The 16,162-nt window shown below is 42.1% G+C and overlaps 1 protein-coding gene across 1 annotated transcript in view; it reads left to right on the forward strand.

Annotated features, from left to right (window-relative positions):
* The first annotated feature begins 15,729 nt into the window (after positions 1-15,729).
* Positions 15,730-16,162, forward strand: part of WASF3 (WASP family member 3) — a 29,051-nt gene continuing 28,618 nt past the window's right edge. The window contains exon 1 of the mRNA XM_033146364.1: positions 15,730-15,847. The gene's annotated coding sequence lies outside the window, so the exon portion shown is untranslated. The remainder of the gene's footprint in view (positions 15,848-16,162) is intronic.

The raw sequence follows: 16,162 nt of genomic DNA on the forward strand, positions 1-16,162 counted from the left end.
AGAGCCATGATTCTCAAGCCTAAGCACATTGGATTTCATACATATACTGTACAGTACGGCAAATGCAAACGTTACACCCAACAAAGGTATCTGGCAGGGCAGGTGCATCCCGTAGGTGGGGTGCAAAGGCATAATCCTCAGCCACGTGTAGGAAGGAAATTAGAGAGAAAGAATCGCCCAATCCAGGTCCTCCTCTCACATTTCCAGAGTAGCCCTACAACTCTGAACCAGGAGTGCAAAACATTTGAATACATTGTCTCACGTTTCAATTTCAAGTTCACAAGGTGCATTTCTTTCCTAAATCCACTAGAGGGCAAATGTCAATAGTACTGTACAGTACTTTAAGAACAGCAAGCTTTTAAACTACATTATATACACAGTGTTTTTCTGCAGAAATATCAGTTAAGCCAAATAGTATGTATATGGGATGGTCTCTAATGTCAGTCCTGGTCAGGGTAGTAGACCCATTAAAAAATAATGGCTATGATTAAATTAGGTCCATTAAGTTCAATAGGTCTACTCTGAGGAAGACATTGCATACTCCTGAGGAAGATAATTGGATACAACTTACAGATTTTAGTTTTTTCTTTATGAAAGCAATAACTATTTTAATCAGCTGTTCTATATTAAATATTACTACTTTTGTGGGGATATGTTAATAAAGAATTGATTAAAGAGCAAGCTTTTAAATTGCTCCATTCCCCTACAATCTGAAATCCATTCCCTACCTCTGGAGGCAAACCTGGTGAGGCCTCTCGCTGGATGCTGTGCTCCTCTAAAACACTGTCAGAGTTGTTGTTTTTTTAGGAGCAGGACAGTGCCATATGTAGGTTCTGGGAGACCTAAGTCTTCATCAGAAGATGAGTTGCCCAGGGTCAGGTCTGGAGCTAGCATGTATAAATCCCTATATTTATACCACTGTGCCTTTCTTCCTTCAGTTTATTGGTTAGTTTTTCTAATAAGGCTGTTTCCCATACTATTTGATACCATTGGTCCATGCTTACTCCTGACAGGTCTCTCCTGGCTATGATGTTTCTGGCTGCTGAGAGTAGGTGATTTATGAGCTCTTGATGATGTGAGTGGGCATTACAGTGGTGCCCCGCTAGACGAAAATAATTCGTTCTGCGAAAATTTTCGTCTAGCGGGTTTTTCGTCTTGCGGAGCGGCAATGACAGCCGCGCTCCGCAAAGCGGAAAAAAAAAGACGAAAATTTTTCGTCTTGCGAGGCAGCCCCATAGACTTTTTCGTCTTGCGGGGCAGCCTTCCGCTAGACGAATGCCTTCGTCTAGCGAGTTTTTCGTCTTGCGAGGCATTCGTCTAGCGGGGTACCACTGTATTATCTTGGAAGATGTTTAGTAGGGCCAGTTCTGGGGTGACTTCTAAAACTTGCTTAGTTATTTTGAATATTTCTTATATGATTGCTGTACACAAGAGTTGGATTTGGGGACATTCCCACAACATGTGGAGGTATGTGCCTGTGGAAGTGCATTCTCTCCAGCCAGGCCCCACTTTTTAAAGCAAAGCCCTTAGTTCCCACATCCTCCAGAATACACCCTAAGCCAACACAACTCTATTTGCCATATGTATCTCTTCTCCTCCTCCTCCTCCTCCTCCTCCTCCTCCTCCTCCTCCTCCTCCCCTCTTCCATTGCAACCTCTTTCTAGGGTGGCCATGCATCCTACTTTACAGAGCACAGTCCTCTACTTGAACAGAAGTCTTATCCAAGCCCAGTTTAAAGACAAAGAACTAAGAAGGGAGACAACAGGAGGGGCCTTGGAGTTGCCCATCAGCAGTGAGCATCTGGAAAGCCAACTGAGCAGCACACACACATCACCTTGTTCACTGTCTCCCCCACTATGGTGAGACTGCATTTCTGTTGAAATTGTAACAACTGGGATGGATTCAACTAAGTTGCTCTACTAACAGGACCCTATAAAAGGGCTTCTGCTAGTGCAGTCCCCACCCTCTCCCCGTGTACATGCCCCATATTGGCTCTTTGGGTGTCAGGGAGAACCTCCAGAATAGCACACGGGGGGGGGGGGGTTGCTTCATTGGGCAAGGAGAAACATTTGCACTGAATGAAAGCCTGTTTTAATGCAACACGGAATTCCTCCATGTTTCTAAACTTGCATGCATGCATACAAATAAGCTTATGCGAAGTTCATGCAAATCTCCACTCTCCTTTGTGTTTTTATTGAGGAAGGTAATGCACTTTCCTCTTTCTCTGGTATCATCCTTTCCCCCATTATTTTTTGTCTCTCCTGCTGCTGAAAAAGGAGGGCCAAACTAGACAGGAGTGCATCTTCGTACTTAACCTTTAGGCAGGCCCGTCTCATCCATTGGGGCTGGTGGTGCGGCGCACCAGGGCGCAATGGCCTGGAGGGCGCCTCCGCCCTCCAGCCCCGCTGGCAGCGCCTGCCGGCAGTGCCCTCAGACTGCCCGGCGAAGCAAGGGAGCTGGCCGGCCACGCCACGCCCTCTGGCTGCCCGGCAGAGCACAGGAGTGCAAGCCGGCCGGCCGCACCGCACCCTCCAGCTGCTCGCGGAGCGCGAGCTGCCCGTCTGCGCCGCGCCATCCGGCTGCCCGGCAGAGTGCAGGAGCACGAGCTGGCCAGCCGCACCGCACCCTCCGGCTGCTCGCGGAGCGCCGCGCCATCCGGCTGCCCGGCGCAGCGCGGGAGCGGGAGCCGGCCGCCCTCGCCTCCCGTCCCAAGGGGCGGCAAGCGCGGGAGGGAGGCGGCGGAGAGGCGGCATGGCAGGGGCGCCGGAGGGATAGCCGCACCAGGGCGGCCGATCTCCTTAAGACGGCCCTGCAGGCTTTAGGGCTTTAAAAATGGAAATAGCAGTCACTGGGAAGGGGGATAATAGGAGATTTCCTCCCAAATGTGAATAATAGCTTCAAAGGAACAATTTTTGGTTAGGACTGCAGCAGGGCAGGGAAGGCATTAAATCCCCCCTCGAGGCCTGCTGCGATCCTGATTATGATCACAGACACCCAACAGCTGCTACTCCTGTCTAGATTGGCCCTTAGGTTGTAAGCTCCTTAAGTTAGGGGCCTAATATAATCAATTGTTTTATACTAAGAACTGCTGTTTCTATTACTACTTTAAAGTGAACATTGTATACCATTTTATGACCACCGTTTAGAGGTTTGTTTGTTTAATTGATTAAGTGGTATATAAATGTTGTTAAATAAATAATCATTTGAAACAAACTTTGCTAAGCAAACAGATTTTTGGGACTGCTTCTTTAAAGCACTGTGTACAGTATATTGATTACAGAAATATGCTCTATACAGGATGTTTGAAGATGGCATGGAAGCTGCAGCTCAGTTACTGGCCAAGTCTAGTACATAGATCAGTTGGTTAGAGCGTGCTGCTTAGAATGCTTAGTTTGCAGGTTCAATCCCCATATGGGACAGCATATTCCTGAATTGCAAGGGGTTAGACTAGATGATCCTCAGGGTCCTCGCAACTCTACAATTCTATGATACCTTAGATCAGGCTGCGTGACCACTTGGCAAAGGAGTGAGTACCTGAAAGTCAAAGGGATCAAGAGGCTTACAAGTGAATGGCTCCTTGGGTGTAAGGGATCCTTCAATAGCAGCACTGAGTGCTTACTGCTAGTCCTGGGTGGAGCCTGAGACACCAGACCATACAACCCCTCGTTGTGGTTTGGTAGGTGCTGGAACAACACTGGGCTTTCACCTCCCAGACTATGGCAACCTGACTTAGTGACTTTGCTGTATCCATCTATCTCTTGACTGGCCTGTGCTGCTGACCTCTAGATCTCTACTCCACAACTTTCCCTTTGGACTATGCTCAATTTTGACCATAGTGTCACCTAGATTCTGCTTTTTGGATTCCCCTTGCTCCTGATTTGTGTTATTGCGTTTTGGATTGACCTGCAGTTGACCTTGTTGCGTGGACTTGCCACAACCAATGCTCAAGAAATGAAACATAACCTGGAGCAGGAAAGCCATCAGTTTTGCTTTTTACCTCCCATATGATGACTTCCCACATTACTTTCCCTATGTTCTGCCTACATAAAACACAACTGCATTACCAATTTTCTTGCAACATTCATGGAGAAGAATGGAAAGAAAATAAATAGATTTAAGAACCAAAGTACACTGAAATGTCAATGGCCCCTTTGAGGGAAGAAAATAAGCCAGGCAGGAAGCTGTAGTGTGCAGTTGTTATTAAGATAGGTTTTTAAACTGAAATTTTGGTCTTATCCTACTTGATGTTTCAGTGAACTTTCTGTTCCCTTCTTGCTTCATTTTGAGCACTACATAAACACTGACAGATGGAGGCTGTCGAAAGAGTAAAGAGATCTGAGGAGTGAGGAAACTGCTAAGAAGCTGAAGAGATGGAAACAAAAGCGGTCTGTGTGTGTCCTGATTTGGCTTCAGGGAATTAACAGCTGATCCTTCACTGAATCCAAGAGCTCTGGCTGTGTACACACACACACACACACACACACACACACACTCTTTCTCTCTTTGTGAGAAAGTGGGAGAAATTTAGATTTTTTAGGACCCAATCATTGCTTGCTTAGTGTCAGGAAATACTTCACACAGAAAGCAGTTAATCTGAGGCCATATTGTGCCTGTACATAAATTCATAACTAACAAGCAGCTCATGGTATATATGGATCACTGGAGAAAGGGTTTCGACCACCCTCCATTGCTGCACCCCCAGCCCAAATTGGCAGCCCTTTCCTTAAAGGGGCAGCTGCTTCCAAAAGAAGAAAACAGGATCTCCATCTTGTTAGGCCAAAAGTCTCTGATTACTGTTGCATCTAAGGATGCAATATAAGATAATGCAAAACAAGAAGAAAAAAACAACAACTAAGGCTACTTCATTCTCAACAAGTTCCCCACACAAGTATCTCTTCCATGAAAGGAAAAGCACATACATGAGATGACCACAGAGACACAGGTGTATAATGTGATGTGGGGAACCTTTGGCCCTCAATTTCAGCAGTGATCATTCTACAAATTCGCCCCCTCCAATTTATTAAGTGTTATGCATTCATTTGTATACTGTCCAGTCAACAAAAGCCTACTTCTTACGCCTAAGTCCCCTAGGTGTAGGATGGAAGTTTATCAAGCATCCTGCATCCTTATGTCTTTCTGTGTGCACCTGAAAGTGGCTCAGGTAGCACGTTATTAAAGCCAATTGGAGCATATCTAGGTACAGTTGGAGAGAGTCCTGTCTGAAATCCTGCAGAACCTATGACAGTGTAGCCAATACTGAGCTAGATTGACCAAGTGTCTGACTCAGTGTAAGGCAGCTTTCCTCTAATGTTCCTATATCTGGCTGCTTGAGGCAGAGCAGCAAAGGTCCTCCTGGCTCTCCTCCAAATCAAGGCACAGAGAACACAGTAGAGCCAATTGGTTATTTAGCACTTGAGACAGACAATCCCATAAGCACTTCTCCCCTTCTCCCGCAATAAATTAAATAATGGACAATTTGCTGCCATTTCATGACACCCAAAGTCAGGTGCCTCAGGCAGCTGCCTCACTCTGCCTAATGGTATGGCTGGCCTGTTCTCCAGTTTCACTCACTGCTCTGTAGATTAGACACTATTAGCTGAGCCTGAGATTAATGTCTCTAAAGAACACTCAATTAATCCGAGTGACAAGCAGGCACTTGTAGGGCTAGAACCTGAAGAATAACAATAGATATTATGTATGTTTACATACTGGTAGTTTGCACTTTGATTGAAACCAATGCTAAACGTTATTTTTAAATGGTGGGGAAAAAAGAATGAAAAATATGTAAGTTGAAATCCCCCAAATGCCCACAATCTTCCTGTTTAATGCCTAGGAATTTGAAACGTTACAACCCTTTGCACAGCTGCTTCTTAGGATTTCTCTCTCTCTCTCTCTCTCTCTCTCTCTCTCTCTCTCTCTCTCTCTCTCTCTTTCTCTCTAACTGTCCTAGAGATCCCTGGCATGTTACTGTAGGTTTCCACTCCTCGTGCAATGCCCACGAGATTTTGTATGACAAAGTGGAGATGCATAGTTTCTTTGTAGGCCTAATATTTTTATTTTATTTACAGATATAGAAGCAGGACTTGTGGGAAACAAGCGGGCTCCTAAAAAATAGGCAGGAGATCTGCTAGGTGGGCATCAGATTCCCAGAGTGTAATCTTCAATCAACTCATAGCTTTCTATTCCCCACATATTTTCCTCAAAGTTGAAATGGCAAAACAAGCATTAAGCTATTTACCTGCCCATCCCCTTAGTTCTTAAGGGTATCAGCTTCCCAAACTCTGATGGATATTGCATCCCAAAAGAGAGAGATGTCCCAGGTCATTAATGACTATTTAGAGGTGGGGCTGAACAACACCTTTGGACTGGTGTTATTTTCTTGGGCCCAATAAATTTGGCTTTGCCATATCTGGTCCAGAACCCACTCACCACCCTTAGGTCCAGCATGTACGGTAACTGCTCTTACTGGCTTTTGTGTACAGCCACAGAGTTCAATGAATGGTCAAATCAAAGGTTACATGCAGCCAGTTGTAGTTCTGCAACACTCTACTGGATGAGCATCACTCCTACCTCCTTCAAATTTTGTAGCAGGTGATGACCTCAAATGCACAAAGTTGATTTTGCTTGACACCACTTATTTGGCCATTTTGAGGCAACTGTGGCTTGCCATTTAAGACAAAGTGGCTGACAGAACAATTCATAAAATTCCTCCCTTAACCTTCTCATATAAAGCATTAATACTTTTAATCTTGGAAAGCTCTCTAAAGGATGAGCTACCAGGAAACAAGCGGAGCTACAATGCCATTTGCACAAATTGCAGAGTTCTAAAAGACTATGCTTGACAGTAAAATTGCAGATTGTCTACCACTTCCCTTCTGCAGCTGTGAGCCATTCACTATTTAAATGTACACAGCCAGAGAAAGGATGAGAAATGCAAGCAGGTAATTGCAAGAAGGTACAAAGGTTGGGTTGTGTGTATGCTGTACCGCTTGTCTCTCTTCATATAATACAAATTGTACCTATGCAATTGCAGATGGTGAACAAGATCCAGCAAGTGGCTATAAGTGCGGTGGGATTTTTGACATTTCCTCTTTGAATGATAGATCCATAAACACATCAAAAAATGCTTAGGGAACTTAGCACGAGAAGCTCACGTTTGAGAAATATCACTGGCATGTACAGAACTACTTGTGTGGCTCTTCAGCTAGAGAGATACTTCATAATTAATAGACCATATATTACAAAGTAATAATGGCACTTATAATTATAATAGGTCTTTGGATAATCAAAGTAAGAAGGTACTTAAAAGATAATCAAGTCCAACTCCCATCATAGGAATACTCCTCAGACACAAGTGATTCCTGATTATGCTCCTTTAAACATTATTATTATTATTATTATTATTATTATTATTATTATTATTACCATAAGGCATAGCAATCATTTCCATGGAGAAAATCTGAATTGAGGGTAATATGTAAAGTGTGGTGTTTGGGGTTTTTTGTGTGTGTGTTCCTTTGTATAGCGACAACAAAGACTGATTGTCTTGATAACATATTAGTTGTCAAGCTACAGATCAATCCAACTGTAGTGAGGAGGGGCATATCCATAGTGAAAGAACTGTCATATCCAAGCTCTGCTTGGCTTGTACTGGCCAGCCAGAAGCTGGAGGAAGAAAGAATCTACTTTGATAATTCTAGCGTCCTCATGTTTCTTTCTGTTTCCATTTCCATTCTAGGGGCACGCTGGGGGAAGAAGGGAGCTTTGGATCCTGTGAATTCATCCAAGTCTTCCCTTGATCTTTCCCTGGCATGCTCCCTTTTCCTCCTATGTGTTGTCAGAGCACCAACTGCAGGGTGGGGTGGTTGCAATCCTGTACCCACTTATCTGCAAGCAAGCAAGGCCCAGTGAGCTCAGAGGGACTTACTTTTGAAGAGAAGAGCACAGACCTGCACAGTCAGTCTTTACAGAGTGAAAAATGCTTGTTCATATACCTCAAGTTACATCAAAGCCTCAATCCACGACAGGAAGATTTTGCTTTCGAAAAGGCTGAGCTCTGTGCAAAATATTTAGTTTCATTCATTCAGTGCTCATATATCACTCTCAAGGTTTCCCCTCCCCCCAAGCTGCAAGATAAGCTCCTTTTAACTACATCTTTTCACAATAGCCTTTTCAAAGGGCATGACAACTATGTACAATATAATGAGCTTTGGCTGCTAAACCTCCGCCGTAAATAATGATGCATGTTATAAAATCTGACCCTCATGTCACGCAAGAGGGCATGTGTTTCCAAGGGCTGGGTTAGGAAAATATGTGGCTGATAAAGCATTATTTATTACAAATACAGATGGTCAGCTGAATGTGAAATGGTTTGATAAAAATAATTCAGTAAGTTTATTTTTCAAAACTTTTTCTTGCCTTCATTGTACCTTCATTTGGAACTGATAAATGCAAGTCAGTATTTGAACCAACCAGTTTTCTTCCAGTATACAGTTCATCCACAACTGTCATTCTCTGTCCCCTGCCCAACAGACACTCAACATTCTGGGGCCACAGAGCATGCTCAGTCACCAATGGGTTTGTTGGGGGTGGGATCCTTTAATAATTTTCCTAAATATACATCTACTTCTGCAATCTTTAGGGTTCCCCCAAGCATGCTGATGTATCTTGTTTTTCAGTGGTTCTGTTTGGGCTACAATTCTATCAGCATCCACCAGCTGAGTTTACTATTAGAGGAAATAATTATTAGTCAAGTATTGTCATTTACATGGTGTTTTTTAGCAGGTTCCTGCCTGGCTTAAGGAGCTTATTGAATAATGACTAAACCAATCCTTATTTTAAGTAGCAAGCAGCACCTAAGAAACTCAGAAGAGTGGCAAAATGTGAGGAATCTACCATTTCACCTTAACTCCCTCTGCTATAATAGCGTGATTTATTTATTTACAAGAATCTTTATAAACCATCAATTCATAAAAAAGCATCAGGGTAAAATAATTACAGCATCATCTAACTTTAAAATCTTAAAAATAGAATAGAGAACAAATGGCCAAAACTGAATCAAAGTAATTCTTTAAAAATTTGCTTAGAATATCAGGATTTGAGGTGCCTGTCTACATTCAATAAACACAATGATGGGGATGCATTTATATTTAAAGTTTTTGTTACAGAATTTGTGGAAGAATGATATACATTCAATAGCTATTTTTCTGGAGAGTTTTTCATTTATAAAAGATCCAAGTGGTGTTGAAAAAGCATTTCTTTTAACCAGGGGATAGAGAATGAGCATGTCTGATTTTAGGGCTTATGCTTAAGCAGGAAAGCTTGTGATTAGTTTGCTGCATTAGGTGAGCCACTCACAAGAGAACAATTGTTCCTCCAAATTTTAGAAGACGGCAAAGAAACAATGCTGCTATTTCTGCTGTCTGTTCTATGCCACCTAGGAAATGGAAGGTAGTGCTCTCCATGGTGCTGAATAGATGCTTGCACTACTATTGAATGATCACTTGCTTGATAAATGAATGGAATGCACTTTAATCAAACACACAATTACATAGTAAAGCCCTGGTGCTGTTTTCAAGCCCCATAAGTAATTAGCTTTACTGCCATTGAAATATTGATTTCTCAAAGGGCACCACAGATTAATGGGATACATATAATATTGTTGTTCTCTCTTGGTTATATGCAAATAAGGATATCTGCTAATGGGTTAATCACACAGAACTTGCAACAAAGCTTAGAAAAAAATGCTATATTCTATTGAAAATAGGTGTTCATCACAGTAACAAAACACAATTTGGAGGTGATCACCATTAAAACCATTAATTACCAATTGTAATTCTGCTGCTGACTTCAATGGGGATATTTCATATTAATGGCTAGCCTCTGAAGCCTTGCTGAAATAAATTGACTGGAGGGCAGTAATTTCAAGTAATTTATCTGATCCAGAAAAGATGGTACAATAAATACCTTGATTTAGTAATGCTCCACAGTGACCATTATCAGTATTTCTGATGTTACTCCAATATTTTTTATCACACACCCATAAAAATGCTGAAGCAATTTGCATATTTCCACTAAAAAGAAAAAAAAAATCTGAGATTTACATGGTGGATGAAGTCACCTCACACAATACTTTAAGCTTGTTTGTATTTTAATGATCATTTACCGCAAAGCTTTCCAAACTTTTAATGTGGGTGACAATTTTTAGACATGCAGCATTTGACGACACCGTAATTCAGGTTTACTAGCAAACTGGAGGTTAAACTAACCCCTTTCCATGGCTAAAGACAATCTTCTGAAATTACTGAAAGGGAAGAAAATGTTTTTAGTAAGCCAGGTATTTTTCTGTCACTTGTCTCCTCCAAGTTCTGAGCAGACCCAGTAATTCTAGAATGTTTTTTATTCACCTCATGGGACATCAAATCTATGCTCCAAAACTATATAGCATAAAGCAAATTGAAAGAGAATTCTTTTTTTTTTCTAGGAAATTGCCTGATGTACAGATGATGTTGATGATGATAATAATAATAATGATGATTATGATTATGATGACAATCCAGTTTAAAAGTTAAAATTAAACAATATGCCTTTACCCCTTTGAAACTTTGCTCTCTGCCTGCTATTTGTGTTGCAGTTACTTTCCTTTTCAGTTTTAACAGCTACATTGTCCTATTTTTTTTCTCAAATAAGGGGCTTTCTTTGCCAAAAATGTCCACCTTTACCAGTTTAGCGCAACTGCAATTATTTTATCAGCTAAAGAAAAGATCTGCTACCCAAGACTTGACTTACATTTCTATAGTTTATTTTCCACAGTTATTCCGTTTTCTATTCTGCAAACAAGGAAGCCACGTAGAGAGGTTTGTCTATATGTGCCAGCCGGTCACAACTTTGTATGACTGTGTTGTGTTTCTGGAGCGCTCTAGAAAAAAAAAAACATGACAGGTTGTTATGTAGACCATCAGCACAAATTACGTTCACATTTTCATTATAATTATTGCAAGCTTGGGATTAATGTCTGGCTGCATATGTGACATAACTTGAATAGATATAGACATATTTGAGTAACTGGTTTGAATTGCATTGTATATTGATTTGCTTCATCTTAGATATTGCCTTTCAAATAGCTGAACAGAAAATAATGAATAATATGCAGGCCTGTGCAGGAGGGAGCAGGCAGCCGGGTACACTTGCTGCGGGCGTCAGAGAGTTAAGCTGGCCAGGAACCTATTGGACTTACACTGTCATGCCAAGAACAAGACTCCTACTCCATGCCTTGGACAAGCTCTGCACAGGCCAGAGAATATGCATCACTGGAACTGTTACAGCATTTCCCTTAGGTGATTGAAGAGTTTGCCCTTAAATAAATGTATGTTTTTTGTATACTGAAATGTTACAAAAATAATTGCTCATTTTCATGCAGACATGATTGCCCCCGAGTATTGAATATATGAGCCTAAAGATATGTATTTTAATTAAGGGAACATACCCTAATATTTGTATCAACACATGGCCAGTTCATATAGGTATCTGGCAGAATGGCTTTTACTGGAATATACTGCTGTGGGTTCCATTTTGAATTATTCTGCTTTCCCAAACTGCCTGCATGTAAAACCAAAACAAAACAAGTCAAATTAATCCTGAATAAGATATTGGGACCCTGCTCCTGTTCCAGCTGTCTCTCACCCCACCCCCAGCCATCTATCACCAGTTGATCTGTGGGAAGTATTATGATTTGCACTCTCTCTGAATGTACATTGATGCTATAAGCTACTTTGGGGGATTTTGTATTCTGAAAGGCAGAATATAAATAATTGTAATATATAAATAACGTTTGTCTCCTCTCTGATGTGTGTAAAGGCCTGTGATCTTGATCTGCAGCCTAAAGCGGTGCAGTCTGGGGAATGCCTATCTTGATTCTAGGGAATGCATTGGCTCTTAATGACCATGCAATGCTACTGCAATGTAGTGTTGTGTGACATTGTGCTCACAGGTGTTCTAAATAGTAGAGCAGCATATTTTTCGAATTTATCCCTGCTTTAAGGAGAGCATCATACAAATACCAAGGTCATACCACATCAGTTAGCTCTTTGGGTAAATTAACTTTACATTTTCTATTAGTACATATTGTCAGGGCTCATACCCCCCCCCCCCAAATTCTGATTATAAATTAGTTGGTTACAACCCATGCATAGCTCAGTTGGTAGAGAATGAGACTCTTAATCTCAAGGTCATAAGTTTGAGCCCCACGTTGGGTGAAAAACTTCCAGCATTGAATTGCAGGAAGTTGGATTAGATGACACTACTGGTCCCTTCCAACTATACATTTCTATGATACTGACAGCACCACCTTCTGAAACCTACCCTTGAACTATCAAAAAGTGATGCTTTCAACTCTAGCCTGTGAAAGGTATATCATAGCTCAGTAGTCTTCAACCATTTCAGAACCCACCATTATGCCAAGCATGCACTGGGACACCAATTGCTTAATTTTTGCCATCTATTTGTATGATGATAGTGCAGCTGTTGCAACCTACCTCAGATCAGGCCATGACCTTGTATTGGGTCCCAACCCACCAATGCCATAGCTGATGGTACTGAAAGTTGCTGAAACATTATCATACTTCCCTTCCCCTTCTCCCAATCTAGGTGAGCCACCAGGACGACCAAGACAATAGGTGCCACATCCTCTTGCCAGAAGCCAGACTGAACTGGCTCCAGATACTCAGCTTCACCCAGCAGTCTGAAAAATTATTTGTGTTATTTCCATAAACCACTTTCTTACTAGCCACATTGCATGGCATATTATTGACCAGAATATAAATTATTCCTCAGCAGTTGTTGTTTTTTAAGAAAAATAAAAAGGTAGATGAAAATGGTCTATGATGCTATGGAATTGCATAATTGGAAAACATTTATTTCGTTAAGCTAGGTTAGGCAAGATACTGCCCACTACATAGTAATCTCTTACTATCTAAAAAGATTAAATAAAACATATATTTCAATTGTGATTATAAAATTAATTTGACCAGTTACTTTCCGCATACTGAGGGAAAATAAAATTGCCACAATGTCAAGCAAGTACACGCCATATTTAAAATATATTTTATTTCTCTGTTTTCTTCCTGCAAAAGACATGGCTGACAACTATATGCTTGGGCAGCTGCCTTACTCTGTCAAGGGACAAATTATCAATAACTGAGCACTGTGCTAAACAAAGTGAACATTTTAAGTATTGTGATGTTTGTGTATTCACCCTGTCATTGTTGACAGATTCTATTGATTCATTCTTGGGACCTTTGTATTGATTCTTCTTTTTAAAAAATTAACACACCTAGAAAAAAATATTGAACTGGAATGTCTCACATACAACTGCTCCCCAATATGAAAATGAAATGCACACAGCAAACTAGAATAATACCACAGTGTCTACCTTAGTAATGATACCATTACATGAATGTTACTGGAAGTAACACATCAGTTACATATCTTTTGATATTATGTATTTTATATCAAACCCCCCCCCCATTCAATCATCTCATTCAAGGCATGTAGACATTTTTGAAGAGTCTAGAAGGAAAAGTATTTTTTTTCACAAGCTGATTCAGCACTAATCTCACGTTTCCACATCAATGTTCCTTTAATAATCATTGTGATACACTAATTCTGATGGGAGCTGTAAATAACATATTTACTCAAATGTAGTGTGCACCTTTTTTGGCCAAATTACGTCACAAAAAATAGAGTGTGCATTACATTTGATGGTGCATTAGATTTGTGTAAATATGGTAATTTACTGTATTTTAACACCAGGTAACACTGTAACTGTTCTGATGATCCAGAAGAAATATTTTTTTGTTATTGTTAATTTATACACCTGTATATATGCAGAATATATATATTTATATGAATGCGAGATAAAGTAACCAAGCTCTGCTTAAGTCAGAGGCGTATGCATTAGTAAGCATATAAAGAACTGGGCACAAATAAGTATGGACTTCAGGCTTCGATAGCCAACAAATCTGCCAAGCTGCTTACTTTTAATCAGGCATGACAGAGGCCTTAATACCTTTTATTGTAGTCATTCTGCTACCTGTCCATCTCCATCTCTATGCCCTTCCCACCTTCCTTCTCTCTCACAAATCCTCAGTCCTTTGCCCTTTTACTAAGGTTTATAGTGATTAACTGATGGACTGTGCATACTGCCATCCACAACATTTATCCGTTTGTGGCCATTTGTGGGTTATCATTTGATTTTAAGAGAACTTAAATTACCATTACTATTAATATTATTTGATATATTTATTTAAACGTTCTAAACTATTAAAGTTCCCACACCTGCCCAAATCTTACTCACAAGATGTCTGACTTCCTTTCTTTGTAAACGAGCCTTAAAAGTACTAAACAAAAGCCTCTGTTAACAGGCCTGGCTGCAAAGGACAAAAAAAGAAGAAAGCAACCAAGGCAAGAGAGCTTGGACCACATTATTCAGGCACTGTTAGCTTTCACAATGCTAGCACCACAGGGGCCTCCCTGCACTATTCTCTCCTTCTCTAACCAATATCTCACCCCATTGGATACTCAAAGCCTGGGGTCCTGGTAGCTGCAACAATGCAGGCACCCATGACAGCAATGCAAAATCAAAACCCTCGCTAAACCCTTTGGCACTCCAGTATGGCGCTTTTACATTTTATAGATGTGGAGAAACAGGAATATTCTGATCCTGGTCAAAACAATATAAAAAAAATCCTTCCAGTAGCACCTTAGAGACCAACTAAGTTTGTTCTTGGTATGAGCTTTCGTGTGCATGCACACTTCTTCAGATACCTGATCCTGAACATGGTTTACTGGGAAACAAATACAAATGATTTAAAGGGAAATCACTTCAGGTCGCCTTACCACAGTGAGGATAGTATGGAGTTGGAAAAGGTTCAAAAAAGGGGTTAGGTATATTATTACAATTCTATGCCTACTGGTGTGATTTTTGAAATATTACGTGACATATAGATGCTTTTGAATTACCGGGTAAAGAAAGAAATATACCACACCCCAGCAGGGAGGCTACTAATGTGGCTCCCCACTCACCAGGAAAACCTCTCCTGCAAACATCTCCCAGCCCTGTTTTAGATGCTGACCTGTTTTAGAATAGATTCATGGTCTAATCCCCTGACCCCTTTTAGACACAGGTACTGTATTTGACTTCACCTAATTCTAAAGGGCTGCTGCTGCGTTTGAGGCCCTCGTGGCTTGTTCGGCTGACCTCTCTGCCCCGAGGTCCTGCCCTGAGGGCTCTCCTGAGTGAATAAAGGAGGCTGGTGGTGGGAGTCGTGAGGAGACGAGTCCTACAGGTAGTGTGTGTGAGGAAGACATAACTTTAGCAGTCGGGGGGGGGGGGAAGGAAAGGAAACGAAGCTTATGAGAAGTCGGGATAGGCGAGGGCCCAGGGGAAACCAATTCGGATCAGCTGCCAGAACCTTTAAAGGGAAGAGGAAAAGGGATAATGCAAACGCCCCGTGTGTGTGTGTGTTTTTTTTTTAAAGTAATCCCTGAGGCAGAAAGCAGCCCTTCTCTTTTCTGCCCCCCTCACTGGCTACTGAGAATGCCGGTCAGTTCTGTTGCTCGGATACAAATCCTCCCACCCTCGCTCTCTGCCCGCCTCCATCCTTAGCCTAGATAGGACTGGGTGGGCGGGGACTAGCCATCCTCCCGCTCGAGGGCGCCGAGGGGGAGGGGATTGAATGGCTCCCGAGCTGAGCCGCTGCCTGCCGCCTTTGCCGCCTGTAGGGAGTAGACTGGAAGCCCCGCGCCCGCTTGGCTATAGTCGAGCCGGATGGAATGTGGCGCGCGCGAGGTATGTCGTGGGGGCGGGGACGAGGGTTGGAACGCGAGAGGGGAAGCGCGCGCCCGCCCACCCACCCACCCAAAAGCCCTTATTTTGAGAAGAAGCGCCTGTCCGCGATGCGGTCGAGGGAAACCGAAGAGAAGAGAGGAAAGGAGGCGGCGGTGGTGGTGGTGGTGGGTGGAGATGGTTTTAATTCGAAGCGTGTTGCTCCTCCTTGGCTTGGAAGCGAAGGCGGCCCGGTGTGTCCCCCCGCCCACCTTCATTATTATCCCGAAGAGTTTTGCGACTGGGGAGGTTTAAAGCGAAATGGTCACTCGATGCGAG

Source organism: Lacerta agilis, chromosome 4 (assembly GCF_009819535.1).
Source record: "Lacerta agilis isolate rLacAgi1 chromosome 4, rLacAgi1.pri, whole genome shotgun sequence".
In the NCBI taxonomy this organism is placed as follows: Eukaryota; Metazoa; Chordata; class Lepidosauria; order Squamata; family Lacertidae; genus Lacerta; species Lacerta agilis.